We start from the raw sequence: 6152 nt of genomic DNA on the forward strand, positions 1-6152 counted from the left end.
CCTCCGTGAACATGCGCTAAATGTTTGACAATTTCGTTGCTTTTTGGAGACTGAAAAAAACATTCAGATGAAATCCTGCAGGCGCCCGTGCCTTCTCCGTACATGAAATAAAAGCACATCCATTCCAGAGACGGCCAAAATCAGAATATATCATGGACTGAATAAAGCTCTCTCAGAACTTGATGTGCGATTCCAGAATCACGGTCACACGCACACGCTCAGAGCAATATTGTTTTAGCTATGTTTTATAGTATTGAAATATTTCGAAGGATAAAAACATGAACTTTATTGGCTTTACTTCAAAGTCAGCTGTCACTTTAATTTGGCGTGAGCCCCTGTGCGCTCGCACACTTGGCACAGCCCTTGCAACAGTTCTGTCATTCATTAATATGAATTCATTTAATTAGCCTTTTGCTTGACTACGTTATCAGCTAATAATGTGTTGCTAATGTTACACACACCATTCCTGTTCTTCATCTGAGAGTCAGACAGCAGCCTTCTAACAATCAGTATCCTTACAAATGCTTTGAACAACTCAGAGCGTCAGTGGAGAAAGGCACATAGTTCATCATAACATCATAATAGACTCGCTATATTGATAAATCTACACAAAATAAATCTACGGGATAACCTGGCTTCTCTCGAGACTTTCCTGCTTCAGAGCAGTCATAGTTAATGATATGCTAAAGCCTGCCGGCATGTTGTTGTGATTGGTTACAAGGTAGTCTGTGACGTCACAAACCGATTTCAAACCGTGGGTTTTTGGTTTACTGCAGTTTCAAACATAAAATACTCAGCAATGGTGCTGACTTATGAATTTGCACATGGTTTGTCTTATAAGCATATTAAAAACACCACATAGACATATAAACAACATTAAAAACTTGATCTTCACCACCTTTAACAAATAGGTTCCATGCTGCAGCAATACTTATTCTTTATAATCCATGGAAATAAAAAGAAGCATTCAGAATTTTAATATTGTCCAGACAAATGAACCAGTAACTGTATCTGCTCCAGTTTTCTGAGACGTTCCCCACTTCAACATGACTCAAAGCCACAGAGTCACATTTCCAGCCCAGAAACATGTTTGAGATTATGGGTGTGAGCGCTGAACGTGCTCATGTCTGGACGGCATGGAGTCATCTTAAGCTGCTTTCTTCAGCAGAACGCTTTATGATGCCGTCTGTCTCTGGCTGAACTCCTGCAGCTCTCCTGACCTCACCACCATCAACCAAACCTCTGAAGTTTCCACAGCACACTGAAGAAACATGAGCATGACTGCTTTCTGCCACTGAAACCAACCAACTTATGCAACTTATTACCTTGTTTTTACATGCTGCCATGATATTACTACGTTTTTTATTGTATTTTTAGCATGGTAACGCTTAAGTAAAAACTATGGTGTTTTCCAAAACAACACTTTGAAAATAAACACATTCAGGAAACCCAGACACCAAATCAACATATTAAACGCTTCATTCTGTTCTGAATTAGAAACACGGAGCTGCAAAATAAATCTACACAATGATGGAATGAATTATTGTTTTATGCTATTTTCCCTTGTTTGCTCAGAATAAGCCACATACATTTGTCAAATCACAGTATTTTTTGTATTTTCTACATGTAGCTTTGTAGTACCACATTTGTTTATTTTATTTACATGCATGTTTATTTTATTTTATTTTATTTTTTTACATGTAGTAGGGTAATGCATAAGAATATATATTCAAGAAGCACAAACACCAAATCAACACATTAAATTATGCTGCATTATAAATCTGCTCAATGATAAAGATTATTTTGTGCCATTTTCCCTTGGTTGCACATAATAAATTATTTATTTATTTATTTTGACATAATAGAACAAACAATGGTATTATCATGGTGTTTTTATTTGTATTATTTTGGAAATGTAACATGGTAATACCAAAGTCCATTTAAGACAAGTCTTTTCACTCTGCGGCCATCTTTGAAACACCATGGTCATGCGAGTGCAGCTCCTATCTCTTGAAAGGAGAACCATCAAATTCTCCAAAGCTGTTTGCCAAGCTTTCGATTAAATTTCATATTTGAAATCACCAATGAAATCTGACAACTGTCTCATAAATTTTGTTTCTAAACACTCGAATCATGACAAAAAATGGCATTTTTCAAGCTGAATAAAGCTAATGTGCATGCACAGTCCTAAGTGTGCGTCTCTACAGGAAGCGTGTGTCTGACTGTTTCTACAGAAACCGGAGCTTCTAACGGCCGCTGCAGTGACTCGATAACCAATCGTCGAGTGGCTCGTATTTAGAAGGCGGGACTTATTCCGCCATATTGTGCATTGCACTTTCTTCCATTCATAATATGAGTGTGTCTTTCTATATATAAAGTCTTTGATAATACAACTCTTTTTATGTTATATGATATATGGTTTTTGTGTAGGTGTAGGATGGTAATATGTGTTTTTGTTTGTTAGTTTTTTTGACAAGTAGCATTATATTCACTCAGGTCACTTTTGCAATGTAAAAGAGATTTATTATGAGTTCTATCAGGGTTAGGTTAGGCTGGGTTACGTATTAAGAGCATGTGTTTGGTCATGATATCATGGTAACACTGTGTAGTTGTGGACATGTGGTACTTCTTCATATAGTGTTTTCTGTGTCTGTGAGCGGTTCAGATGTTGTAATCAGTTTTCCTCTGCAGATTTGATAACCTGCATATGTTCATGTCCGGAAGTGTTTGTGATGGTTGTAACGTCACTTCAGTTTACAGACACACTCATCACACTCAGCTCACCGTTATGTAAGTGGATATATACAAACTCTCTAATGACATGATGGAAACTTTAGCTCTCGCTTTATAGAAGAAATTATTTTCCAGAAATGAAGATTCTGTCATTATTTATTCACCCTCATGTCATTCAAACTCGCATGCTGTTGTTTTTCATTTTAATGGGGTCCTATTAAGGAGTTATTTATATGTCATGTTGTTCCTTATTCTTATGCTGTTTTGTTTTCAATTTAAAACATGGCAAAATATATAATGACTTTATATTTCATTACAATTTAATGGCAGTTTATATTATTGGATGAAGTGCTTTCTGCATTCTCAGTCATTGAGACTTCAGGTTATATTGGTTAAAGATAATTCTTTAAGCGTCAGCGCCACCTGCTGGATCACATTTAGTGTTGGAAGGAGATGAGTATCACCAACATCCTGAACACTGCAGTGATGAAGAAGAACCTGAGGACCAGACAAGAAAGACCTACACTAAAGGTCACCGCAGGGGTGAGATATTACAGAGGCATGAACATCAAATACTGTGGCTTCTCTACAACAGACAGACACTGTTTCAACATCAGCAGGTACTTCTTGCCAGCTGTAAAATTCATTTTCACAGTTCTTACCTGTATGAGCGTTTGTCACATTATGATACAAATCATAAAAAATGTTAAATGAAAATCTATAATTTAAAAAAAAAAAAAAAAAAGTTGTACTTTAAAGATTAAATATTTGATTTGTTTACCTGCATATCATGTGATCATTAACCAACATCAGAGAACCATGAACATGCAAATGTTTTGATAAATAATTTAAACATCAACATAAAATCTCAGAAGGTAGGGGTTCCTTTTTGTTTTTTTTGAATATTAAGAATAACAAAAAGAGGTAGAGTTTTTCCTAATAACACCTGGAATCACCTGTTCTTCTGTGATTTTATTCCATGAAATGCTTAATAGCGCATTAAAACATAAAAGGCCCATCCTTTGACCTGTTACAATACTTTATTGACATTTTTTATTTAATGTTAAAATATGGTGCAATTAGATAGAGATCAAATTTGAATAAGGAATAACAATTTTTTAAGTTAAAATATAGAGACAAACAAATCAATTAAGTAAACAATAGGTTATAACAAAATCCAGAATAATATGTCTAAGAGATGAAGATTGTAAAGATCAGAGTATAGAGAAAGAAGAACAAAAGAAGATATTTGCAGAATGAAAGAGGAAGAAGAGAAGTCAAAGTGAAGAGCAAAATAAGTGCAATGAATATATATGCAGGAAACTCACATCCTCGTAAAGATCAGAATGACTGGTCAAATGTCAAAGATAGATGGAAATACATACAGAAGGTGTTGTTTTGACACCTTCAAATATTGCAGATCTTGCATTATCTCATGACATATTTTTATACAAAGGCACATCACAATCAATTTTGATGGAAAATACAATCTTACAGACACCAAAGATCTTACATTTGGAAATAATCAAACATATCAGAACATATAGTAGAAAATAAATGATTAAAGAAATCAATGATATGTAAAACAGGCACGTGCACACATAGACAAAAAAGGGGCTTGAGCCCCTGTCCTTTTTCTTCCTGAAGTTTTTTTTTTTTTTTTTAATAAATGAATATATATTACTGTTTGCGCACAGCTTCCCTGTCAAACAAATATATTTACTGTATAAAACAAATAAAAAAAATACTATATCAGGTCGGCTTTGTCGAGTTCAGATGCCCTCACTCCGCGACACGCCATTTCATGCCCGCACGCACGCGCGCCACGCCCCGCCTCACCTCGAGTTTGCTGCTGGCTGAAAACTTGTGACAACTATTCCCGCGAAAATGCAACTGCTGTCTGGCGATAAGAAGCGAAAAAGAAAAAGGCCCTAGATGGATGCATACCGTGCATTTCTTTCAGGTAGGCTAGCCTATGTTCACAAACCTGAAAGTTTTGTCTATTTAAGGGTTATTTATACATTTAACGCTGCATTAATAGTTTGACCACAATCAACACATCTGCCTGATTTGATACTAATGAAATATATGTCATATTATAATTTAAATTATTGTATTGTGCTCTGCATTGCGTTTTGAACCATGGTAAACACTTGACCGATAGGTTGGGCTGTCAATACAAGAAGAGAAGCATTCCATGGACGCACATCCATGAACCACATTATTAGACAGTTTTCTAAGGATGCATGGTTTATTAAAACTATTTAAAAATCATAATACAGCATCAGCTACATAATGCTATTCTTAAATCTACGCTTACACAGGATAATACATCAATAAAAGTTTAAACCCTCGCTCTGTCTTTGCATGTTTAATGTCCACATATTCTTGTTGAAGAAATTACAGTGGCTGTAGCATTTCTATCACAAAGAAGTGGGCGAATATTATTATTTAACTAACAATATATTTTTTTAATCATGGTTGGCTTTGATCGTGCATTTGATCGTGCTGTGCTGTCTAACAACAAAAATCAGCAGGCTTTTGGCGCCCTCTGCAGGCATTTGTTATAATATATAATGTATTAACAGTTCAGGAAAAAAGAAATCTTGATGTGTTTAAATATGCAGATTAGCTTATTTTGGTTAATTTAGAAGAAATCTACAGATGCAAACAGACAGAGGGTAGTAGGCTTAAAACAAACTCCATGTAAATGTGTAGGGTTAGGGTTAAGTTTTCTTTCCATTAGAGTAAAAGACATGGCAGCAAAAATGGACCTTAAAATTGTAAAATCTTAAAATTGTCCACTTCATGAAAGAAGTATTCCAATAACACCAAAAAATTAAAACGATTTATTGATTTGTGCAAAATAAACAAATTATTAGTGAAACTATGTCCCTCTCCTTGGTGCAGTCATTTATTCTAAATATATAGCTACTTGAAAATAGTTGTTGTTGACTTCTCTTGTGATAAACCTAGTGAATACTAAAGAAGACCATGGTCTCTGTGTGAACTGATTATTTTGTAGAAATCTGTGGAGTATAAAACAAGTGCGTGAGTGTAAGTGAAGTCAAAGTTGTCTTAATATATTTAAGGGTTCATTATTTTTTAAATAAATAATTATGAGAAGTGCCCTTTTTTCCACTTGAGCCCCTGCCCCCCAAAATGTCTGTGCACGTCCCTGATGTAAAATAATAATAATATATGACGATTAATAGAGCATTTTGGATACATCAAAATATAATGTTAATTGAGTTAATGATAACTTTCTGTTAAAGGCTGTGAGCATTTGATCCAGATGAATGTTGAACTACAACTATGATGTCGATGTCACAAAAGGTCTTTTCACACTGCGCTTAACCCCGGGTTATCATCGGTCTAAACACAGCTTTTATCCCTGGGTAAAGGAATGTTTCACACTT

This window comes from Megalobrama amblycephala, linkage group LG5, assembly GCF_018812025.1.
Source record: "Megalobrama amblycephala isolate DHTTF-2021 linkage group LG5, ASM1881202v1, whole genome shotgun sequence".
Taxonomy (NCBI): Eukaryota; Metazoa; Chordata; class Actinopteri; order Cypriniformes; family Xenocyprididae; genus Megalobrama; species Megalobrama amblycephala.